The sequence below is a fragment of the Cydia amplana genome, chromosome 4 (assembly GCF_948474715.1).
Source record: "Cydia amplana chromosome 4, ilCydAmpl1.1, whole genome shotgun sequence".
NCBI classification, from domain to species: domain Eukaryota; kingdom Metazoa; phylum Arthropoda; class Insecta; order Lepidoptera; family Tortricidae; genus Cydia; species Cydia amplana.
Window position 1 is genome coordinate 12,868,964 of NC_086072.1, and position 27,526 is coordinate 12,896,489.

Below are 27,526 nucleotides of genomic sequence, written 5' to 3' on the forward strand. Positions count from 1 at the left end.
GGTAGTTCAATAAAATTATTTGTGTTGATTCGTTAATTTATTTATAATGTTTCAAAATAATTTTAACATTAAGACATCAGTTAGTTTTATCATAAAATAAAACATGCTATTGATGGTTTATATGTGTTTATTTCTTTTTATGCTATAAAAAATTGCGTCGGTATTTGTAAACTAACATAGAAATTAACATTTTAGTATGAACAAAAGAATACAAGAAATGATGCGACTTGCAGGTGCCACTGTCAAAAAAAGAAAAAAGGACGATGCAACTTCGGATGATATTATAACGGTATGTTTCATTATAAAAATACGATAACATTATGTACATTATAATACTTATCTGTTTGATCACATAATTACCATTTTTAGGTAAAACGGGCAAAGGAAAATTATTCCGAAGAGGTCCAGGTAGAACAGAAGACTTCTGACAAAGAAAATAGCATCGATTATTTAGTAAGTAATCACTATTATTATCCCTACTCAAAACATCTATCTATATATATCTATGTATATCTGAAAAACTGTAAATTTTAATTTGATGTAATCATTATTGTAAAAACCAGTGTGTAAACGCCATACGATAAATAAATAAATAATCCCTACTAATATTACTAATGCGAATTGTGGTCAAATAATGTAAATTTTATTAATATGTTTCAAATACACTGGATGTTTCAATACTATGGAACTATTGTAACTACTAAATGAAATCAATCGTACGAAAATGACCGTTATATTAAAACGATACCTTATTTCGCTGTTTTGTTTTTTTTACAGCCTAATGACAATATCAGTGGACGTTCCCAGGAAACTATTAACGTCCAACATGAAACTGAAACTACAGGAGAAGAGGAAACTGACATTGTTGAAAATCTTCTACTGATCAGGTATTTGAATTGAATCCAGGCCTGCTCACACGCCAGCGCTATTCTTATGAGCTAAGAGATGAAAATCCTGGCCCTAGTTATGTATTCTCACCCATTCATTCCAATGAGAGCGATGTCGATTTGAGTGATACAGACCCAACATACACCGGTAATTCGTCACGAAACCATATCGCACCAAGAGTAATAGCAGATTCGTCATCATCTAGTTCTTCTAAATCTAAGTCATCATCCTCTGAGTCGTCATCTAGCAGGTCTTCAGATTCTGGAAATTCTTCGGATTCGGAGCACTCAACTCAATCAGATACCCCTAAAAAACGTGGCAGAAAAAAATCTCGGAATCCAGAGAACTGGAAACAAAACAAGGTACAGAAGCTAAGAAACAGTGGCCAACCATACACGTCAATGTCTGCATCTTCTAAATCATACATCAAGTACAAAAGTTCATATAATCAAGAAGAATATAGCAAAGTCTATGTACGCAATAAAAGGAAGAAGATGCCTAGTATAACAGAAATCAATTTACAAACGTTGTTCAGTGAAAAACTAGAATTAACTGAAAACAAGAAAAAAGATTTACGGGATTTGATCTCGAAAAACCTTATACCTAACTATTACGCAGATTATTATAATACCTACGATTTTATAAAATGTTCTTTACCTTGTAGCGTTATTAAGCCGTTACAGTAACGTAGAACCTTTTTTGTGATGATTAACTAAATATTCACGTTGCGGGTACATAATTAAATAAGTATATAAGTTTTCTTTATATAAATGTTTATTTTTTGTATAGGGTGCATTGGGGTAATTCCGAAGACGGGGTAATTTTGAAAATGGCAAAATATCTACTAAACTAGAAACACTTCATACTTAGCAACACTTATACCACTGCAACGCTTACATGGCATCTTGCGTACTGTTGCTACACAGTAGAAAGCTTTTCTAGTTTAGTAGATATTTGCCATTTTCAAAATTACCCCGTCTTCGGATTTACCCCAATGCACCCTACTAATTAATAAAATATACTGTAATTACTCAAGTTAGAATTTTCATAATGCCATAGAGACTATAGAGAGACTGAAATACATATAAGTAAATAAGTATTATGCAAGTACATTAGCTAATTACTCTGGATCTCTTTTTGTGATGATGCTAAGGCTGATTATCCTAATAATCGTAAATATTTACATGTTTAAGTTTTTGATGACTAATATAAGAAGCATAAAATGTTTTTTTTTCCGTTTCGGCAAGTATGTATCACATACATAGTTAAAAAATATGTAAGTTGTAGAAAACGTAACTACTTCAGTTGAAAAGCTTTTTTCAAATGGTGTCCCAAGAGAAGGTTATGCGTTGTTGTATACTTTATAATTACCGTTATTATTTTTTGATTTGTGGTTCCCTTAAATGGACTTGAAATAAGTTAATTATAATCCAGGCCATATAAACATTATGCCCCCCCATTCAAATGACTAGAAAATCCTTTTTTTTTAGATTTATAATAAAAATATGATGATTAAAACCAATTGGTAATTTCATTTAAAACCCTTTTGTTACCTTTTTTATATTATTAAAATGTAATATATTCAATTAAACTGTCTTCCTTCCTAAACATTTTTTCATAAATTGTATTTTTACGCAATACTTACTAATCGTTGCCATGACTTTTTATCTTAAAAAGCATCTTGAGGAGTTGAGCCTTTTTAAAACATAAACATAATATTTCATTTCATAATAAAGCGTAATATAACTGTAACTTATTTTTTAAGATCTTATAAATGCCATGAAACATAATGCAATGAACTGGGTTTTATTAAATATATAAGTATTTACTATATATAATGTAAATTATAACACAAACAATGACATTATGCAATTAAAGTTTGCTAAATTATTGAAATAAAGTGAGATGCGCTGACGAAGAAATCTTTAAACCCGTTTTACCACAATTCTCGTTTTTCGTCTTATTCCCGTTTATCACTAAGCAAGCGATATATTCTTGCTTCATTATGTTTAAAGCGCAATTTATGAGTACTTATACTACTTATTTGTTGGATTTTAGTTTTAGAACCTACTACTTATATTTTCGAAAGTAAGTTTGTAAGTCCTGGAAAAGCAAATTTAATTACATATAAATATAATTACGTTACTATTAGGTACTCATTAATTAGGAAAGAGTTCCAAGGTTACTCTTTGTTATATTAAAATAATTCATAACCAAGTGTACCATTTACTTTTATTCACAAGATTTACAACGTTTGGGTTATTTCGCCCCATAATCACGAGAACTAGTGATTGAGAGAATGAAAAAAGTGTCCGCAGTTTTTCATAAAACTTTTGGTTGTCAATTTTGAGACGGTCCATACAAAATGTATGCGAACATGCGTCACAAAAGTGTATTTTTTTTCGACAAAAGTAATTTACCAATACACTTTTAACTGAAAATGCCTAAGTACATGCTAACTCTTTAACGCTATATAATCTAATCTAATACCTTTAAACGAACAATTCTTGTTTATTTATTTATTTATATTATATAATATATGATAAAATTTGCTATATGGGGGTTTCGGGGGAGAAAAATCGATCTAGCTAGGTCTTATCCCTGGGAAAACGCGCATTTTCGAGTTTTTATATGTTTTCCGAGCTTTGCTCGGTCTCCCAGATATTTTCTTTTAACATTGTAGTGATTTATTTTGTGTTCTATTTATTATTTAAAGCAACACAAAGAAGTTATTTTTAACGTTTGCTTTCAGTGATTTTAGCATAGAATTTAAAATAAAAAGCGAATAAAAGTGAATATTAATAGTCGATCGAAATTTAGGAAAAACTATCATGATTTTCGTATCATATAGCGTATTGAATTGGGGCTCGACCGCAAACATCATATTGGTATTGTACGCTACAATATTGACAAACAAAATGATCCGACCGCAGCGCAGCGCGCAAACATTTCGTTTATTTTTCAATAGGTTCATGGTGTAAATGACTGAATAACTCGTGTTTAAAACAATTTTATATATCTTCTTCCCATAAAATAGTAAAGCTACATGAAATTACTAATTACAATTACAACTTATCAACAGGTTGAAAACAAGCTCCGTATTTTAGTTAGATCTCTACTTGTAATGCCAGCAGAACTTGTTGTTAATGCACTAGATTCAGTATAATATTGTAACTGTGTAAGTCAGCTGAGTTTGCTGGATCGTCCGGTCCTGGAGATGTGCTGTCGGCGGCAGCCCCTCTCAAGTGATTTGAGAGTGTACAGTGCAGTTAACTGCCGGCATAGTCTTAGGAAACTTCTTATCAGACCGTAACTAATAATGGTTATATTGTTTATATATAAATGACTTTCCATCATCTTCTAGCGCAATGACTATAATAGTACATTATTGTAGAGGTTCGGAAGTAGCTACTTGCAGGCTGAGGATTCGTTTTAAACGGACGACCTTGGGAGTCCGTTTAATTGAATCCGAAGCCAGCAAGTAGCCTTCCAGCCGAGTCATATATAGTGCTTTTCTCAAAAATGGTGCAAGAAATAGAAATATTTTACAGAAGCAACGTTCTAATTTTCACAAAAAAAGTAAAACCATTAAAAAGATTTGCTTGCCGCCTTTAAAAAAAAGAAGTCTATTTTTCTGCTGAAAATACGCCAACGTATTTGAGACACCTAAATAATCGCGGTACCAACATTATAATAATAAGTGCTGATCATCTGTTTGGCTGTTTAATGGACCTATGCCTTCATTTGATATGGACATTTAAAGTTTTAAAAAGTTTGGAACTCGCTAAATAATGGAATTTGTATGCAACATTGCAGTCCCGAAATCGAGACTGCAATGTTTTTAACTTTTAATTTTTTTGAATGAGCATAAACTACGCACTTCGCGACCTATTTTATAACCGGCAACGTCGAATTTGCTGTCCATTTTTGAGAAAAAGTAATTAGGTATTGTCTTATCAATTCTATGATGATGAGGCCAATAACCTATTAATAAGCGTTATTTCTGGTTCTTTTTTTGTTACTTTTTTCCAATGAGGCCTGGTATAATACATAGGTATTTGTTTTACCTACGTAATTACCTATTCAACCTCAAAACGTAATGGTAATTGTTGCACCTTATCATTAACATACTTCGGGAAATACCTAGCATTAAAATATTAGGTAGGTACTTTCATTTATAAGGCCGGCCGTACCTCAAAACACAGTAATTTTAGAAGCAACCCATATTAGAATGTTCAATTTCGTCACTAGTGATATAATCGGTTTGCACAGTGGCCATAAAGGTTCTATAGCTTCCGTGCTCTATAGGTGTTGGACTAGCGTCAGTAATTGTGTATCAATGGATGGGTTAGCCCACGATCGCTGACTGCAACTGGGTGCATGTTGACACATTGTTGCTGACTCTTGTGGGTGTGCTGCAATTAATACTGAAGCATATTTGGTGTGTAAATGCTTAAAAGCCGACGTATATAAAACTTAAAAGAAAGAGCACCCGAGATAAATAGGTATAAATAAAACCATGATTATATTATCTTATTAATGACTTTAATTACCAAACAATCCTTTATTTATCTAATTGTTTTAATGTTTAATATCGACACAACAATGCTTCTTAATTGTTGTTCATGCAATTATACTCGTACCTATCTACTTAAAATAAATATGTAGCATGCAGTAGCTAAATCAGTAGTATCAAAATACCTACCTACTTATAAAAGCCTCAAGAATATGTAATGTACCTATATGTCTTTTTTTGTTTTCATGTGTATCGTTACGAAACTCTCACGACTTATTTTCAGTTTTTATATGTAATGTATTTATATATTATTCATTGCTAGTATGAATGCTAGACATTGACTTCCTTAATATGCTGTAATTTCATATTTTACGTGCATCTACCTGCTACATCTTTGTTTCGTATTGTTTATGAGCGCCTGAAGAATAGTTAAAGCAAACACAATTTCATTCTAACAGTAGTTTAATGCTCTCATTGGTCTGCCAGTGTAAACAAGAACTTCCAACTACCGTCGTACAACGCATAATCAACGCTTACAAAGTTTTTAACGCCAATACGAGTACATAACCTGTTTCATTCGCGATACCAACAAATTTCAACTATTTTCTTGGATAGTCGACAATGGATAACATCGGTTCACGTTTCCGACCACTTCACAAGTTAGACCAAACTATGCCAGAGCACTTCGATCATACTATTCTTTGAGTTTTAATTAGCGACATCGTAATGTTCATTATACAGTTTATTCGTATATGGGTTATGCTTATGTTTTAATCTACATACAAACTTCTACTTTGGAAACTATGTATAATACCCTGTAAAGTAAAGGTATATTCTATTTCGGTACCCATAAAGCTGGGTCATGCAGATTTAGTTACAATATTCCGTTATGCTTCAATATGTAAGCACCTACAAAATCGTAATTAGGCGCCTACTACTTTAACATTATTTGCATTTAATCCTAGTTACTCAAACACCATTTAATAATGTTTGTAGCCGATCAGTCGAGTAATGAACAACTTGCGCACAATGTGTGTGCACCTGAAAGAATTCCATTTCACTGGCGGCATCAAAGTTTCTCTTTTAAAAACTTCCAAACTATACACCTTTCTGGACATCAATGGACTTTCCCATTCCTAAGGAGAGTCCATGGAGTTGTTCTAGTTGTCTTCCCGGAGTTGCGAGGGCCGTAGGGAAGGGGGAGTTATTACCGCCTCTTTTGTTCGTTGTACCGTAAAAGCACAAGTTTTACGGTACCAACAGCAGCTACTATAAAAATATACTGACGGAAGTTTCTTATTTGCGTACTTTATAATATGTTTTTGTGAACAAAGCTGTAGGTCGGGAATTCATTTGTCAGAATTTTTTATGTGATTAATTTTTGTTAATCGTGATTTTCATAATCGTATTATTTTCGAAAGTACCTAAAGGTTTGGGTATATGAGAACATACAAACAAAAAAAATTCTATTTATACTCGTAGTAAACCTACTACGAGTAGGATAGTTAAACGTATATTTCTCTTTTAGCATAGGGCGTGGCATTAAGAGTCACACGACCCTAGCCGATGCCATACAATCAAAGTTACGCTCTCATTTTAAATAACATGACATTGAAAAATGGACATGATATGTATATAGTTACAAAATTTATACTCGCTCTATTTTCTTTGTATATCAATTTTTAGCAAGGAAAACTAATAGGTACTTACCAGACATACTTAAGTAGATACTATGTAAGTAACGTAAATGTTCATGCCAAATTCACGTAATTTAAGCATGTCATATTTTTGTGACGTAATGGTTTTTTTTATGTAAATTGTATTATTATTATATTTTTTGGTTAATTTTATCTAAATGTATGTATATGATTAGTCCTAGTATATAAGCGACTTGGTTTCTTTGGACTGTAAAGGGGCCCATTGATTATCAGTCCGCCGGACGACATCCGTCTGTCAGTTAGAACTAAAAGTTGACAGTTCCGAACAACTGACAGGCCCTTAATGCTTATATATTTTGTAATAAATAAACAATTAAACAATGTCTATTGTATGGCAGCAACTATGTGGCAGCCGGTTCGTGTCGTGGCTCTTAAGTATTTATTTGTAATCCATTTCGTAATATCCCTTATTCGAGCCATAATAGAATAGAATAGAATAGAATAGAAACACTTTATTGACAAACTGTGTACAGAAGATGATATTTATATATAAGAACATTGTCCCAACAATTACCCGACATGGGCATGCAATGTTTACTTACATCTACTTAATACCTATATTTACATACATGCAATTTATGTCTTAAACTAATTAGTTAGGTACTACCTAGAACCAATAGTTAGATTTGTGATTTAAAAGCTAGGTGTTCGCCATGTAGGTAGTCCAATAATAGGTATTAATTGAGCGCGTAGAGCAGGTCTCAGATGGCTTGTAGCAGCCGTCCATTATTCCACAAAGCTAGGGATAAATCCATAATATTGTATCCAGACTGCGCTTCGAATTACTTGATATTAGTTCGAAGCCAGGTTGATCTAGTAGGGATAATTAGCTTTTCGAGCTAACAAAGCCATAATAATAGTTTAAGCGATCGATCATTAAGCTGATCAGCTGATTGCGAAAATCCGATAATGCATATTGCATTAACTTTATATGTAATGAACTATATAGGTATGTAAATGTTATGTGTCTGTTTTGTTTTTGTGTTGTTTTCTTTTATTGAGTTGTGCAATTGTATTGTAAATCATGTAATACATATTAATATTTTGTAGTACATCTAGGTTGGGTTTATTGTTCTGTAATAATAAAAGATCATAAAAAAATATATAACAGTCCTGCTAAATAATGTTACATACCAATTTTTTGCTGAAGAAAAATGCGAAATAGAAAAATAAATTAAATTTATTTCGGCCTCCACTATTTATACATATTAAAGATATAACTAAATCCAGAGTAAATATCTTATAAACTTGATATAGCATATATACCTATGCAATAGTTAAATATACATTTACTTGCTAAATTATCAGAACCTAAATATAAACACCAAACTTCTCGATATCTCGATACAGTTCCCTAGTACATTAGCTATTCCTCGCGGTAATAGCGGTGATTTCCTGGTTCCTTAAAGGTCAACGTTCTGCAATGGATCGGCCATTGTGCTACCTTCCATTTATCGGGACCTAACTTTTTAGTGACATGATATATTTTTCATAGTAAGTACCTAACTTGTGACTTCCATTTGGAGTTTTGATAAAATGTAACAATACTTAGCTCGATGGTCCCAAATAACATTGTCGTATCTGTAAATTTATGATTTTTGATTTTCATCGTCTAAGTTCATAAAAAATATCTTTACTTTAAAAACCGCATGTTCAGATTTTCAGTTTTTCTTTATTTTTCCAGGAAAACCAAGATAATAAAGTATAGTCATATACATTTACTTTATATCTTGCTAAGCACAACAGAAGCGCTGTCACCTACCATTTTTTTTAAATTAAGATACAATGAAAGAAAAACGGCGCGATTCGGAAAATGAATACTTACTAGATATGAAATAGTAAAGATATGTGACGTTCCACGGCAAAAGGTACCATTGCCCCGGCTGAATATTGGAGCGGCGTTAATAATAGCGTAAGCCCCAGCCGCCATAAGGTACCTTTTGCCGTGGAACGTCACATATCTTTACTATTTCATATCTAGTGAATCACTAATTCATTTCCCGAATCGCGCCGAAAGACCACCACTGGGAGATTTTAAGTTGCGGCTCTAAGATACCGGCCAACTAATCGTACTCTACCGGCTAAAGTACCGCAGCTCACGTTAATAATTTCGTTATGGTATCCTTTGTTTTTCATGCCTAAGCAAAACTCCCAGCGACATCTACAATTAAAGGTGACGTTCTGAGTAATGCAGCCGCAGTTGAAATCCGAAAATTACATTTACAGTTATAATATTATGTAGATTAGTTCCACCGCAGCTGCACTGACGTCCCAAATAGTGTTAATAATAGTAGGTAACAACCCGCTGATTTCGTTTTCTTACAGCTACTAGCTTATATTAGAAATACTTAAGTGAAACATCAATTACCGTAGTTTCCTTATTATTAGGCACTTTTGTTGTAAAATGAAAAATACAAGTCCTTGCAGCCAAGTCTCTACAAGTCTCTACACCCGCATCAGTATTCAGCGCAGCATTCGGCGAGAGGAAACAAATTCCCAAAATTGAATTTTAGGAAACGAGTTGAATACGACACGGGGTATACAAACTTGGAAAAGAAACGAGATTTTTGTCATTTTAACAATGACTTTATCCTCGCTTTGGGACACGTGGAGACTGCTCTATAGGCATTAATGCTGAATAAAATATACCGCACGCGACGTGGGCCAAACTTTAAGTCGGTAAAAATCTCTGGAACTAAACTCGATGGCTTTTACTGCGCCGGAATTTAAAGAACATAAATGAGAAAACTCCATGAAGTATTATTTAAGACACATAAAAGTAACGTTAACAGTAAGACAAATTTTAATCGTAGGTATGTCATAAACGTCATATAAGTTAAATATACCTACTTCTACCAACATTTTCAATGAGGACTGTTATTTACAACATTTATACAATACGAGTAGATGGTATGTACCTAACTACGGTTTTTCAAACGTCGTTTTTGGCTCTTACCAACTAGTAATAAACTAGTAACTAGTAATATGCATGTAATAATAACCTTGACCGCCGTTAATACAGTCTGGTTGACGGTTGCTGTCTTAATAATCAGCGGGAAATTTAATAATTACTTATAATATCTGCGGTCAACCATCTTTTTATTTCGCCACCATTTTCTGATTGACACGCCGGCTGGATAAACTTTCATTATTCGATGAAACTCAAATGATAATTATGTTATACCCCAGACAATGTTTATAAATTGAATATAATACAATGTTCACCAGGTACCTAGTACCTACAAGGACGATAATGCTTACAGACAGGTTCATCGTGTTTGATTTTGAAACTCAGAGCATGATTCCAATTTGCCGTAGGCGGGGAAATTTCAGCACCACTCCGAAGTTCTCGTATAGGCAGCGTTTCTGCAATTACGAAGTATACACGATCGCCTAAAATGGCACACATTGTAGGTGATTGTTAGTACGTACTATTATAGGCTACATTTATTTTATTTTCCCACACGTTTTCAGAATCTGATCAATGATTGACTTCATCTACATAACTAAGTACCATATGCAGCAACACTTGTGTAGAATAAATAGAAATATAGTTAAGAGTTTTGTGAAATTGTTTGCCTTGTACTACATAGTATATTTTAAGCTGATAATAACCAGAACGAGAATATTTCCTTTCAATGTTATATTAATCGGTGAGTAGCTTCTGCCAGCGACGTTGTCCCTTTAAGAAGTAGTTATTAAACTGCCCCCTACACTTAGTACTCTCTTTCTAAATCTTGCATCCGCTATGGGATGAATCTATCGTGATCTATTCATCACATGATAAATAATACTTGTTAGTAGGTCCACAAGTATTTTTTTAGTTATCAACCTAGCCTACACGTTTTATATCCTGACTAAATCGTTTTTTATCCAGGTTTTTGTAAACATGTACGTCACAGGCTCTCAGGTAACACTAACCTACGGAACCATAAAAAAGATAGAAAAGTTCGATTAAACGCGGTCATCACTATGACCCCGTTAGCAGTTTCATATCTTTTACTGAATGCACAGATTTGCTAGCTCAGCCCAGCTCAGCTGACTCCTATTGGCCCACACATGCACTCTAAGACGCTTAGATTTGTCTATAAGTTTTACTGCAACTACCTACAACCATAATCTAGAAGTCAAAACTATGTCATAAAATTGTAATAATATAAATAAATGAATAAGCCTTTATTGCTGCTCTACAGTGATGACAATGTTAGGTATTTCTTTTCCGACGATTGGGTTTTGTAACAACATCATAAAGTGGCCGGCCCAGGATGGATTAGACTTGCAAGACATAGGGAGAAATGGCAATCTTTAGAGGAGGTTTATTCGAGAATACTTAAGCATAATTAATCCCGCATAAAATAATTAATTATTTGTCTACACCTGGATTAGATATTTTTTCTACGAATAAAATCTAGCCAGATTAGATTTTTTGTTTTCGCAATACGTATTGTAGGGAAACCTGTGTGGCTACCACCAGTTTGGCACTGACATAAACGCTATCGTAAATTTAACCATCAAAGTGATTATTCACAAAATAAAAAAATAAAGGTATATGAAAGAAATAGTGACCAAGGCTAGAAAAGGCCATTTTGATACAAGAAGTCTAACATAGCATATTGATACATTTGTATTTTTATATGGTAAATAGATATTTATAGTACAGAATCTAGGTAAATAGGTTCTTAATTTTTACCGTGTCACTCACCTCCGTCAGGGACGAATCTAACAACAAATTAAGCTTTAAATTCATAACAGACTTAGTGAGTGTTGTAATCCTTACCTCCTTTCTTTCATCAGTTGTGTTAAAAACAAATCATGTTTGCCTCCTGAGAATATAGCGGCCTGCGAATGTCCATTTGGATCCCGGAGATTAGAGCCGAGTATACTGATCGCCCCCGGGACTAAGACACGCCGCTGTTTACTGCTGACAAACGTGTAATGGCCCACCTGATGTCAACAGTAGTCGTAGATCATATAAACAGACAGGGGACCTATTAATCTTGAATCTGTACTGTAAATTGCTAGGTACGAAACTGAAAATTTTAAAAATAGTCACCTTCGTGTAGCTGATGTTATAAGTGCAATTTTAACTAACAAAAGCATACACTTTCTATTACCTATTTAAACTATTATTTAAAGACAATCGCTATCAGCGCCATCTATGTATTTGTATAATATTATGTGTATGTATATGCAAGCGCCTTCTATAAAAACTTATTTTATTAATTGTATGTCTTATCTGCGTGGGGCCGAAGCCAACAGCGCAGAGGCCTCTTAACACAAGTTTGATGTCATGTAGAACGCCTGCTGGAACCCATTCACGGGTACATCAATAGATACCCGTGAAACGGTCTCAGCAGGCATTGGGGCTATTGTAACAAAAATGGAAAGAGTTCAGGGCTATGTATGAAGTTTGGCTGGAGCTTAAGATTGGGCTATTGTAAAGAGGTCCGGACACAAGCTTTTTAGTCTACTTGATATTAAAGATAAAGATAAAAATAAATTTATTCAAGTAGGTAGGATCTGTTGGATCGCTTTTGCATCGTCAATGTCTACATTTTATGTTAAAAATGCACAGCTACAATATTATTACAGTTATATTGTTTGTCAATTTGACTTTTAAATTCAACTACAATAAGTATTACCAGAATAACGTAAAAAAATATGTACATAAAATAACTGAATTATTTATAGTATTTCATATTTCATAACACGCAACACCAAAATGAACGTATATCAAAGGCAGGAAAGTCATCTCTAATTTATGTACAGCCAGCAAAATCAGCATATGGTTTGAAGCGATGCATGCCGCGCCGCGAATTCGTAGTTCCCAAATTGATATTCCTCCGACAGAGTAGAGCGTGCGTTGGAATTTAACTGTTGGAAAATCGCATCCACTCCAAACAATAAACTTTTAAGTTTCAGGGCCTTGGAGAGTATCACTTGAAAATTCCCATCGCTTATCCTTTCCAATTTACAAAGGCTTGTTTAGAAAGTTTTACAACAGAACCACGTAACGCATAGAAACTGAGAGGATAATTATGGAATAGAATGACCTAAAATATTTATTATAAAAATAATTACACATCATCACATCAAGTAATACTGCTACATAAAATTGCTACTAAGACTAATTCGATAAAAAAATATTTAAATTTCGGGTTGGATAAAAAAATATATAGTTATATTATATTGTACTTTTGTGTTGTGCATTGTGGAACTTTTGGTGTTTAAACTTTAACAGTTAGGAAATTTGTCATATACCTATATAGTCCGGTGGCCAACTGCATGAAACCCTACCTGATAAAAAAATCCAAAATGGGAACTCTATAGGGATAGCTGCCTTTTAGTAGCTTGAACTGCTCTTCTGAATCTTAGTCGGCCGCGGCTTAACTTGGCAAATTTTTGGTTTGGTTTTGGTAAAATGTGCCAAGACGAAACCATAAGGCACGCACTGTTAAAAAGTTATCAGATCTCAGATATCAGAACTTAACAAACTCTAGGTACATCTTAGTCAAAATATGTGGCTTGGCCGTTGCGCTACCGTCACATGGGCGTAAGGTGAAAAATTTATTCACTATTCTTAATTTTTTATTATACAACACATAGTTCTTGTATTAAGACAACGTCTTGGGAAGGTGCCATAAAAAACTAGTCCTTATTAGGGTTATAATCGCTCTCTAGGGTTATTAAAAAAAACGAAAGTTGAGCGGTTTTTTCGATTTTTTAGGTAGGTGAATGCGTTTATATCGGCTTAAAACGACGCTCAAATTATGGGTAAACTGATGAAGTTTCGATTCTACCAAAAGCAGTATAAGCCCTAGCTCTAAATGCACCTAATTTTAATTGGTTTCACACTGAATGGTCTAAGTTATTAATAACAAACATATGAGTATTATGACATGTAAGGTCTGCGACTTTGGAGCTAAAACAGAAAGAGCACTTTGTCATGTCACGCTTCTAACAGGCTCTTTAATTTCTCTTTGTGCAGTAAATTAAGACATTAAATCGTTTAAGTCAAGATTTAATAAGAGCGAGGAAAATGAAGTGAGCCCTATACGTATATAATAACGTTATATTAGGCCGTGAAATGAGGCAATCACAGCATGGATCCGATTTTACAATTTATGTAACATTTTCTTGGTAATGAGTGGTTTATAAATTGAATACATATGTAAGCTCAAATTAGGGAAAAAGTGTAAGGATTACAAGGATTTCTCGTAGAATTTTTTATGTAAATTGAGTACCTACCTAATCTACATACAATTTTCTACGCCAAAAAACTCATAAGTATGTATTAATAACAATTTTGCTATGGGCGACCGTTTAAATTATCTATGAAAAACTAAAAACTACCTTACACACCGCAACGCAAATGTATTTTAGAGTTTTAGTGATACACAAAAAGATGTGCCACTAAAACTCTCCTAAAAAATCTGTGCAACACGGGTAGGTATACGCCAAAAATATACAAAAAACTATAACACTGTGTTTGAAACAACACGGTTGTATCACAGACGGTTTGTTATACTAAATTCAATTTTAAAATTTGCCCCTCTTGCTACCCTGCATCCTGAATTTCAATGAGTGTAAGTTATGACTTAGATTTAGTCTAAGTATTTCTAAAACCGTACTGCTTTCTTCGTCTCAGTAGGTACTCGGAATATTTACTTCAAATTTGGGTGTTCTACACTTTTCTTATAGTGAAACAAATATTTATATACTGCATAGAATCTGAATAACATACAATTAAAAGTATCGATTTTAGGTAAGACTAATTTGTATTTTTTTTTCGTGATACCGTTACTATACAGATTTCTAACTCGATTGTTATTTAAGCTAACTAATAGCAATAGACACCTAGAGGCTAATTGAAACATGTCAACGAGTCTTTGTTGTTACGGGCACGAGATGAATGTCTTTGTGTCCCAGGCTGATGGACAGATACGTCAGTTGAATGTAGTTACACGTCCATCGTCGCGTCGGTCGAACCGATAGTAGTTCGCATTCAATTTCCGTCAGCGCTATGTACGCGTATAAACCCATACAGTGCCCTTATTCTGCTACAAAGCGAATCTAAAACGAACTCGCTTCTAGTTACATTGCGCGCTGAAACGGACACCTTGTTTTCGCCGCAGCACTTGATCTGAAAAAGGCAATTACGACAAGCGTTGGAAAGCGAGGTGGTTGTTGATGTCGTTTGTTTGCATCAGAATATACTTGTGATCTGTATACGCAATACGTTGGTAGTATACGAGAGATGATGCGCGAAATTGTGTAATGACGTGGAATTTTAATGGGCTGTAGATAAATAAGAGTTCCGAGCCGTGAAAGTAATCGATATTGTTGTTTTGAATGCACAAAATGTACCTACTCACTGTAAAACGATATAGTATTCGCTGTCATGTTACAATGGTCTAAGCTTAGGTCTAGTCCAACGTGAACAATCGACGCAGAGGATGGGAAATTATTAGGGCGAGCGAAGCGAGCCCTATCACTATTCGACAAACTATGCATTCTTGTGGTACACTTTACGGAAAAACTATAGCACTTATAGGTTTGAAATTTAACATAGTAATTTAAATTCATGTCTAGATGTGTTATCAAACATAAAAATATCATTTTATAAACATAAAAAAATAAAATAAAGGAATAACACTTTGTATTATTACTAGCGCCATCTGTTAGAAAAATTATGAATTAAAATTCGTGCTAATGTAGGTACTATGTGCAAACAACGATGAATACAAAAAAGGGTTAAAATTTTGGATTCTGACCCATCTCGCTTCGCTCGGTTTGATTCCCAATTTAGCAATTAAGTTTCTCTGAATACTGGAATATTCAATCTTGCTGTATATTCACTGCGGAGGTCAATTTACTCGTACGAGTATACTGTTCTGTTCTGTGACGCCGATGAACTGATCAGTCATGTTGTGTTAGCAAACTTAAATAGGGTATTTTCAGTTCGAGAAACAGTTTTAGTGTTACTAATACTATTGCTTGGAACTGCCAAAATTATAAATAAAGATCATATTAGCCGGGTGGTTTAAAAACGGACTACAACCCGACTGCAACTTGTATGGAAACTGCACGCCGACTGCACGCCAATTGCAACGTCGCCGTGCAGTTCAACAAAATGACCCAGAACCCTGGCAGTACCTAGTGGAACTCAGGTTTGGTGCAACATAGGCACCGCTGTTTTAGTAATTCGACACGTCTTGATGAGCACTTGGGAGAGCAGTACAATAGAGCTGATGCTGAACCCTGGCTGTACCTAGCGGAACTCAGGTTTGGTGCAACATAGGCACACACTAGGTTGGACATCCGACTCGTCAAGATGATCACTTGGTAGAGCAGTACCCAAGATAGCTGATGCTGAACCCTGGCAGTACCTAGTGGAGCTCGAGTTTAATACAACATATGCACACGCTGTTTTGGTCATCCGACTCGTCTTGATGAGCACTTAGGAGAGTAGTACCCAAGATAGAGCTAATGAGCTGATGCTAAACCCTGGTTGTACCTAGTAGAACTTAGGTTTGGTGCAACATAGATACACGCTGTTTTGGACATCCGACTCGTCAGAATGAGCACTTGGGAGAGCAGTATCCAAGATAGAGCTGATGCTGAACCCTGGCAGTACCTATTGGAACTCAGGTTTGCTGCAACATAGGCACACGCTGTTTTGGTCATCAGACTCGTTTTTTTGAGTACTTGGGAGATACCCAAAATAAAGCTGTAGCTGATTCCTGGCAGTATTTAGTGGAGCTCAGGTTTGTTGTAATATAGGCACACGATGTTTTGGTCATCTCACTCGTCTTGATGAGCACTTAGGAGAGTAGTACCCAAGATAGAGCTGATGCTAAACCCTGGCAGTACCTAGTGGAGCTCGGGTTTGGTGCAACATAGACACATACTGTTTTGGACATCCGACTCATGATGATCACTTGGTAGAGTAGTACCCAAGGTAGCTGATGCTGAACTCTGGCAGTACCTAGTGGAGCTCGGGTTTTATACAATATAGGCTGGTCATCCGACTCGTCTTTTTGAGCACTTAGGAGATACTCACGACAGAGCTCTAGCTGAACCCTGGCAGTATTTAGTGGAACTCACGTTTGTTGCAACACTTGCAACATAGGCACACGCTGTTTTGGTCATCTCACTCATCTTGATGAGCACTTAAGAGAGCAAATTATACTCGTACCTACGTAAGTTTATGTGCGGAGCAGCATGATTACCGCCAGTAGGTGTCCAGACGGGATAGTTTTACGCTCAATTGTGTTGTGTGGACGCATAAATAAATTCAAGGACATTGGCTCGCTAACCCAACATTATGTAGTACCTAAAGCCAGTTGGATTCCTTACAAAAAGTACTGGGCGACCGTGTAGGATGTAATAAGCGCTTATGAAATTGTATAAGTATTACGTGTGGATGATATTGGCAATTTGATTTTGTCGTCTGGACACGATTGACAAAGTAAAAGTTGTAACAGACAGGCGTACCGGACAGCGACCGGGGTCCAATTAGTAGGTTTCTTTCTTGCTCTCACTTATAGCTGCGTCCTTAACGTACTTATTACGTACCCACTCGATCGAACATGGAACAAGCCTCGGACTGGATCAAAGTCGCGGTCCGGTACGTTTAGGTAGAAAAACTCCGCGAGCCCTTACAAAGCTCTGCTTTTTGCTAGTGAAAATATCAATGACTTAAACAAACATTAGGTACTAAACTTATCTTATTTATTGATAATTATCTTAAATAAATTTATCATAGTTAAACAAAACAATCGTGAGCAGTCACACTGCACAGAGTAGAAACAATTTACAAAGCTTCAAAACAACATGTTTAAACATTACTTTTTTGCATTAAAAGAGTTCAGAAATAAAAATAGCACACACAGTACCCAGCAATTTCCGTATGCAGTGCCGATTGTTAGCCAGTTAACTCGGGCGAGTTGCCCAGCTGGTAGGTATTAAAGCTATAAATATTCATTATGAACTTGCCTTAATTTCGTACTGCAATATTTTACTATTTCACTAATTTAAGCTTAACGAGAATTTCCACTGATTTAGAAATTTCAATGCGTACCTACCAAATTACGTTCCCAATTTGCAGAAGAGCTGTAACTGACAAGTATTTAGTGAACGGGTTCGGAATGTATGCAGAAAATCTTACGCTTATGACCTTATAAATATATTACTTTACCTCGTGTTTTACCTGGAAAATTAAAAAAGAAAACTTTATTCAATAGCCAGTATATGACCTGATTTACAAGACAATAGACGATTTTAAATGTAAAATTAGTTCTAATACTGTGTAATAGAAAACCCACATATATGATCGTTAAGGTTCGCTCTTGTTTAAATCCCGACTATCAAAATACAATGCGGTAGTTTTTTCTCATGTTGATTACTTACAGCTTGTTACCTACAAAAATATTAATGTCAATGTATATTTCCCGACTAAAACGAATTTAAAAACTACTTTTTTCTAATTTTAAACTTCAGCTCAAACTAAGATAAGCTTTAATTATGTTATGAGTCCGGAAAGTTAAGTTTTAAGCAAGAGCTCATTTTAACTGTGAAGATATAAAGTTTCACATTATGCACATTACAAGTAAAATAATTGACAATCTTCCTTCATAGAATTCATAGAAAACCGGCCAAGTGCGAGTCGGACTCGCGCACGGAGGGTTCCGCACCATCAACAAAAAATAGAGCAAAACAAGCAAAAAAAACAAGCAAAAGAACGGTCACCCATCCAAGTACTGACCCCGCCCGACGTTGCTTAACTTCGGTCAAAAATCACGTTTGTTGTATGGGAGCCCCGCTTAAATCTTTATTTTATTCTGTTTTTAGTATTTGTTGTTATAGCGGCAACAGAAATACATCATCTGTGAAAATTTCAACTGTCTAGCTATCACGGTTCGTGAGAACAGACCTGGTGACAGACGAACGGACGGACGGACGAACGGACGGACGGACGGACGGACGGACGGACGGACGGACGGACGGACGGACGGACGGACGGACGGACGGACGGACGGACAGCGGAGTCTTAGTAATAGGGTCCCGTTTTTACCCTTTGGGTACGGAACCCTAAAAAAGTAACATTAGAACATGACATTTGTTGACAACCTGTCAAATATTGCAAGCAAAAAATTACTAAGTAAGTAAATAGGTGATATTGGCAATGTGCGAAGTCGGTGGAGAGGGAAGTGGCGCTGATCGTCACAAACACAGGTAATCTTATGGAATGTCCGATATTAGTACTAGCGGCAGCCGCTTGAACTAATTTTACTCCATAAGATTTAACGTAGAAAGTCCGACAAAATGAGGGCAGCACCAGTCGTGCGCGTAGCGAATATGGAAATAATTTTTGTTTTAAGTTCTGGCAATCTAAAGAGTTACAAAAATACTGTACTGGGGAACTATATTAAGAAATCATATTCAAATAGTGTGTAACAATGAAGAATAAGGGAAATAATTAAGGTAGCTATTCAAATAGTGTGTAATAATGAAGAATAAGGACTTCAGATAGGCACATTATGGTGTAGTAATTAAAGCGTTAACATTTGTAATTGAAGTTATTTAACAAAATAAATCACCTAAAGCCTCTTTCTGCCAGTAACATTATGAACGATTCCCAATTAAATTGAATTGATTGCTACAATATGACGCAATTTTATGATTATGCCCATTCATAATTTCGCAGAGGAGCCATTTATAGGTAAGATTGATGACAGGATTCTAATTGGCTTCTAGAATATTATGATTACTTTCGGAAATTTTCAATTTATATTTTATCAAGATCTATTAGTGGAAGTATATACTGGCTTGAGCTGCGCTCTACGAAGCTATATCTAATTTGTTACCGAGCTCCAATCTATTAACTTTTTGCTTCGTAATGCTTATAGAGGAAAACACCCCCGAGCGCGAACTTTTCCGCCATATAAAGGTTCCTTATATATGCTATTAAAATTAATACATACTGTAACGTTAAAGGGGGAAGTACGCCTATGTTGGTAGGGAAGGTAAAAGAAGTACTACCAACTCGTTAACAAATTAAATATTTATTTTAATAAAAAAAAATAAGTTTTGAATAGGGTCGTGGGTGGTCAGGGCCCGTCTAAATTTGCACCCGTGATCCGGTACTGCCCTGGCTGGTCGAGGGTCCGCAGCAGGTGGGCGTCACTCGTCAGCGCTGAAGAGGAGCAGGGGCGACGGCGGGCGAACGGCTATGGCTCCAACCCTCCCGTCGTGATGGTGGTGATGGTGTGCTGTGCTGTGCTACGTCGGCCGACGGCGATTTTTGAAAAATAACGACGCACCCTGTGGATTTCCAGATGTCTTAGTAAGGTGTTCCTGCTCGCTCTGCTTTTGTGAACACCCTGTGATGATGATGATGGGACCATGGGAAAGCCGGTGCACCATAAGCAGAAAGCGTGTTTGTGTTCACAAGCAGAGCGGAGTTACAAAAGCGAAGGAAAAGCACAGAGTAAAGAAAGAAAGAAGAACAAAGAAGTGAATTTAAATAAGTAGGAGGGTACGAACACATACTTACTCGTACCCGCCACTACGAGAACAAAGGAAATTGCTATATCACTCTCGAGCTAAGGGCATTTAGCAAAAGATGGAATGTATGATTAAATTATAGTTTTACAATGAGTAGGAATCGAATAACAAAGGTACTACTTTAACTCTAAGCTACTTATTCTTATTTAATGAAACGTTCAACACTTTGCACTTACCAATACGTGGGTGCGGGCATGGTATAATAATATACTCCGCCTGGTACTCTCTTCCGAGATTCGCGAATGACCTAACTGGCACTTGCCTACGTCATCATGCTGTTTACAGGTTCTCAAACTTTAAAATGTGGGAGAATTTTAACCAACAGTGAAAATTATTTTAACGGCATTAATTTTAAGTTATTCATGTAGAAACATAGTGAAATAAAACAAATCTATACTGCACTTTTCACTCCTACTCTTACAGTTCCGAATAGAGCAGCCAACCATTTTCGTAACAAAACATTAATTACGAAGCTTACGACGTGAAAAGTTTGGAAAACACTGCGACTGCTGACACTGAGCGAGAAGGAAATAACAATTAACACGCGTTCGACAAGGACGGTCGGTCAGGGACAAAATGGCGGATTGTCAAATGTGACAGCGCTATCCTGTGTTGCCAGTAGTGTAAACAGAATTACCCGAACGTCTGAAATTTCTTTCGTGAATCGGAAGATATTGCTAACGAATAATTAAAAATGACGTGTTATTGTAAAATTTAAGATAAAATACATATAAATGAAAATTATTAAATTATAAAGAAATAAATTAACTTATTAACCATAGATATAATGTACCCATGTTACATGTTATGTTGAAATAAAGTGGCAATGTTATTGTGACGTAGGCAAGTGACACTCTGGGAAGAGAAGACCATGTTTTATTAGACCATGGGTGCGGGGAAACTTATATGTACGAATACGTCGCAAAGCAGAATATTATCACGAATAGATGTCCGCGCTCACCATAATAAATATTTGTACCGCGCGCTAGACGACACGGGCTTCCCCGTGTGCGCAACGGCACATCCGTATACGACGCGTCGTCGCGACGGCGAGGTGGCGCGGACTGAATCGCCAGTGGTCAACGGGAGGGGACAAGCGCGCGCGCAGCCGCTTCTCGATCCTTCCATGACGTCAATCAATGGACCGGTCGCGAGTACAGTCCGTACGAATAAAGTATCATGCATTGTAAAAACTATCTATGTATTGTATATATTACTTATGATAATTTATGTCTGACTTTACATTAGTTCATAACCATAAATAATAATTGATTAAAATAAAAGTAAAATAATAATTCATGCGTTAATAAATTAAAATCTATTATAAATAAGTTATTTTTATTTAAATTTAATTTATTTAATATGTAAAAATAATAAAATCTAAGCTTATAATTAAAACATGTACGTACAACGTTACAATACCTGTAAAGTGTATTCGACGTGTTTTAAGAGCCAACAGGAGTGGTCATTTCTCCATACAAACGTACTCGACTGTTTCCTCCGTGGGTTTTGAAGCTAGAGCAATGATTTTTTCAACACAGATTAATAATGTCAATATCTGTGTCGGACCGTTTTGCTTTTTTTGATATTTTTGTTTTTTAAGGCGCTAGAGCCCTTCAAAAATGGCCAAAATGGCCTAATTGACTATGCCGCAATGAGAGGCGTGCTATTCAAAACTGACATCAATTAGTCAAAATAAATAAAAAATAATAAAAAACTTAAAAATAAACAAAAAGAAAACCAAAACAAAATAACTTAATATAAATTCTTTTTTTAAAAAAGGGAACCGCCTTCAAAAAACCAACCCACTGAAAAGCATAAAATAATTGTTATATGGCACCCCTATACATGTCCAGTCCCTATAAGGCAAGGCACCGCCTTCAAAAACGAAGTAATTACCCGGATGATTATTAATTTTCTTATTATTAGGTATTAATTACTTTTTGGCAGAATTTTGCTTTACGACGGGATATAGGGACTGGACATGTATAGGGGTGCCATATAACAATTATTTTATGCTTTTCAGTGGGTTGGTTTTTTGAAGGCGGTTCCCTTTTTTAAAAAAAGAATTTATATTAAGTTATTTTGTTTTGGTTTTCTTTTTGTTTATTTTTAAGTTTTTTATTATTTTTTATTTATTTTATTTTATTTTTTACTTTTTAGTGATAGGTCAATCATTTATTTTAGGTTTTGGGCTAAAATACTAGTTTGTTAGGCTTAGTTTTAGTGTAATTTAGTATTAAGTTATTTTGTTTTGGTTTTCTTTTTGTTTATTTTTAATTTGTTTATTCTTTTAATTTTATTTATTTAATTTTATTTTTAATTTTTAGTGATAGGTACTTCATTTATTTTAGGTTTTGGGCTAAAATACTTGTTTGTTAGGATCTCCATTTAGTTTTGGGCTAGTAAGTAACTACCTACCTACTAATGTTCCTGAACTGATGGCCTAACTCGATGATAATCGCGACAAAACATAAGATGACGTTTCGGTGCTAAACGATTTGTATTAATATTGCTCCCACTCCCACTGCCACTCCCACTTCCAGTCCCAGTCCCAGTCCCACTCCCATTCCCAGTCCGAGTCCAACTCCGACTCCCACTATTTTATCTAAATCGGATTCAGCAACTTAAATTTGATGGTAGGTATACCGATAGCATCGCCACCTACCGGATCCAATTGGTTTTTCTAACCATCCATGTACTGTACACTAAAACTTTCTCCAGAATGTAACAAACACTTTTCTGAAAATGGCATCAAAATCGGTTCAGTCAAACACGAGATAATCACGAAGAAACATACATACAAACATACGGGTCAAACGGAGAACTTCCTTTTTTTAAAGGCGGTTAGAAAATAGTTGATCGACCCACCTAGTGGAACTCTGCAACATAGGCACATGACGATAAGTCGGCTAACCAAAACAAAGTGTGCCTATGTTGCACCAAATCTGAGTTCCACTAGGTACAGCCAGGGTTCACCATCAGTTCTATCTAGGGTACTGCTCTCCCAAGTGCTCATCAAGATGTGACGGATGACCAAAATAGCGTGGGCCTATGTTGCCCCAAACCTGAGTTCCACTAGGTACATCCAGGGTTCAGCATCAGCTCTATCTTGAGTACTGCTCTCCCAAGTGCTCACCAAGGCGTGTCGGATGACCAAAACAGCGTGGGACTATATTGCACCAAACCTGAGTTCCACTAGGTACAGCCAGGGTTCAGCATCAGCTCTATCTTGGGTACTGCTCTTCCAAGTGCTCATCAAGACGCGTCGGATGACCAAAACAGCGTGGGCCTATGTTGCACTAAACCTGAGTTCCACTAGGTACATCCTGAGTTCCACTAGATACATCCAGAGTTCAGCATCAGCTCCATCTTGGGTACTACTCTCCCAAGTGCTCATCAAGATGTGACAGATGACCAAAATAGCGTGGGCCTATGTTGCACCAAACCTGAGTTCCACTAGGTACAGCCAGGGTTCAGCATCAGCTCTATCTTGGATACTGCTCTTCCAAGTGCTTATCAAGACGCGTCGGATGACCAAAACAGCGTGGGCCTATGTTGCACCAAACCTGAGTTCCACTAGGTACATCCAGAGTTCAGCATCAGCTCTATCTTGGGCACTGCTCTCCCAAGTGCTCATCAATGCGTGTCGGATGACCAAAACAGCGTGGGCCTATATTGCACCAAACCTGAGTTCCACTAGGTACAACCAGGGTTCAGCATCAGCTCTATCTTGGGTACTGCTCTTCCAAGTGCTCATCAAGACGCGTCGGATGACCAAAACAGCGTGGGCCTATGTTGTACCAAACCTGAGTTCCACTAGGTACATCCAGGGTTCAGCATCAGCTCTATCTTGGGTACTGCTCTTCCAAGTGCTCATCAAGACGCGTCGGATGACCAAAACAGCGTGGGCCTATGTTGCACCAAACCTGAGTTCCACTAGGTACTTCCAGGGTTCAGCATCAGCTCTATCTTGGGTACTGCTCTCCCAATTGCTCATCAAGGCGTGTCGGATGACCAAAACAGCGTGGGCCTATGTTGCACCAAACCTGAGTTCCACTAGGTACAGCCAGGGTTCAGCATCAGCTCAGATCTATGTATACTAAAACCTTCTCCAGAATGTAACAAACACTTTTCTGAAAACCGCATCAAAATCGGTTCAGCCAAACGCGAGATAATCGCGAACAAATATACATACATACATACATACATACATACGGGTCAAACTGAGAACCTCCTTTTTTTTTGAAGGCGGTTAAAAAGCAAAGCGGTCCGACACAGATAATGTCATAATCATTTAGATTTCCTTTGGTTACGATTGGTTAAGTTTTGGAGGAGGAAACAGTCGAGTACGAAACCTCGATTTTTGAGATTTTTACGCAGGATTTTTCGCCTTGTCCTTATCGCACTAGTTTTAGGAGCCGCTTCCGTTAGCGAGACGGGATATTTACCTAAAATATTTAAATCTTAGCTCCTGTTGGCTCTTAATGATTTAACTAAAATACCTACTAAAAGAACTTGGACGACAGTTTCTCCATACAAACGTAGTCTACGTTTTCGTATTATAGAATGATTTCTATGCCGTTACTTACGTAAATAAGTATGTTCTTCTTCTTCTTTCTTGGCCTATTTGTGTGTCCCACTGCTGGGCAAAGGCCTCTCCCCTGGTTCTCCATGACTCCCGATTCAGCGCTTCTTCCGGCCAGTTGTTAAGGAAGGCGTCAAAGTCGTCCCGCCATCTCTGCCTTGGCCTGCCCCGCCCACGCTTCTTCGTCGGTATCCACTTGGTGGCTATGTTAGCCCACCTATCCGGATGCATGCGATAGACGTGGCCGGCACAGTCCCATTTGAGCCTGGCGGTTTTTTTGCCAACGTTGCGAGTTCTAGAACGCAGCGTCGTGTTCCGGACGCGATCGGTCCTTTTAACACCTAAAATGCTGCGTTCCATGCAAATAAGTATGTTAGTTAATATAAAATAAAGTTGCAAGTGTAATTAAATGGTGTAAATCGTACTTGTAAATAAAAAATAGGGGGACCTCTGGGGCTCAGGAATAATAGTCCAATTTCTAGTCTAGTTAATAAAAAAGAAACAACGAAAATTTCGAAATCAGCTTATTAGAACGGAACCATAATATAATATTAATTATGGCTTTCATAATATTAAATAGGTATAAGATTAGATGTAATTTAATTTAAAAAAATCGCGTAGGCAAAGTAGAGGCAATCATAATTTGATTGGATTCGAATTCTTCGTTCGGCTCCGTAAGTTAATGTACTAAATTTGGCCCATGAAACATAATTATCATTTCCTCGCGTTGTCCCGGCAATTCGCCATGGCTCATGGGAGCCTGGGGTCCGCTTGGCAACTAATCCCGAGAATTGGCGTACGCACTAGTTTTTACGAAAGCAACTACCATCTGACCTTCCAACCCAGAAGGGAAACTAAGCCGTATTGGTACATAAGTTTCGAAAAACTCATTGGTACGAGCCGGGGTTTGAACCCGCGACCTCCAGATTGCAAGTCACACGCTCTTACCGCTAGGCCACCTGCGCTTCCCAAATTTGGCAAATGAAACATCGGACAAAAAATATTTCGACGTTGCGATAGGTACCTTTAATAAGTACCTATTGTAACAAATAAAAGTTATAAATATACTCCTAAAAGCAAACTTGAATTTTTACTTTAGCGCCATAATATTTTGTCCTTAACACAGTCACATCGCCACAATAGATTGCTGGGATTATCGCAAGTTAGCGGTAGTTTCGGAATCTTCCGTTAGTTCAATACGTGGTTTCCAAGTTTTCTACTGTGTAGGAACTTTTTCGCTACGCCTATTAGTGGAAAAAACTTTTTTCGTACCTATACCTTTATGCAATCAGCTGATGTTCGCGCTGTGTTAAAAATGAATATGTCATTACATTACACATAATATTTTTACATACTTGTTAGTAATTTGGTAGTTTATCATTATTTTTTTCTACTCCAGCACTTAAATGTGTCAATTAAATGACTGACAGTGATATCTAAAGCAATGTCATTTGAATGCTTTGTCTATAGGCTCATAAGATGACTGCTAGCAGTCATCTTATGAGTATAATACAACTGCTTTATTTTTTTTAAAGATACAAGTTCCGATCATCTTGATTGAAAGAGGTATGTTTTCATTTACAATAATAACTCTTTTTTTTTTTAAATAATAACTCTTTTTTTTTCAATAATAACTCTTTTTTTTAATAATAACTCTTTTTTTTAATAATAACTCTTTTTTTTAATAACTCATTTTTTTTTTTTTTTTTTTTTTTTTTTTTTTTTGCTGCAGCTGTCATAGAAAAAGTAATGTATGCAACAGCTCATAATTGGTTCTTAAAATTCTCGGGTCTTTTTTTACAAAACTCGACTACGTCTCGTTTTGTAACTTCGACCCTTGAATTTTAAGAACCCTTATTATATCACTGTTGCATAAACTACTATTTTATTCCTAATGTGTGTAACCCTATTACATTAGGTATAAAATTACGTCAAAATAAAGTGAGGTATCAAAGTGCACATATCAAACCAACTTTTTTTAAAGAGATACACAAATAATACAATATTTTTTTATTGGTGATACCGATTTTGCCATTATATTCTTTCATTTTTTACAAAACAGACATAATATTTTTGAAATTAGTCAAAGTAACCCCTTCTACGGTATTAGTTTTTAAAAATATACGCATATTTTTTACTCGTATACTTTCGTTTTCATAATAATTACCAATTACCCATTGAGTTCGAAAATTCAAATTACTTCGTTTTGTGATTACGACGTCATATTTACGCGTATATTTGCAGACA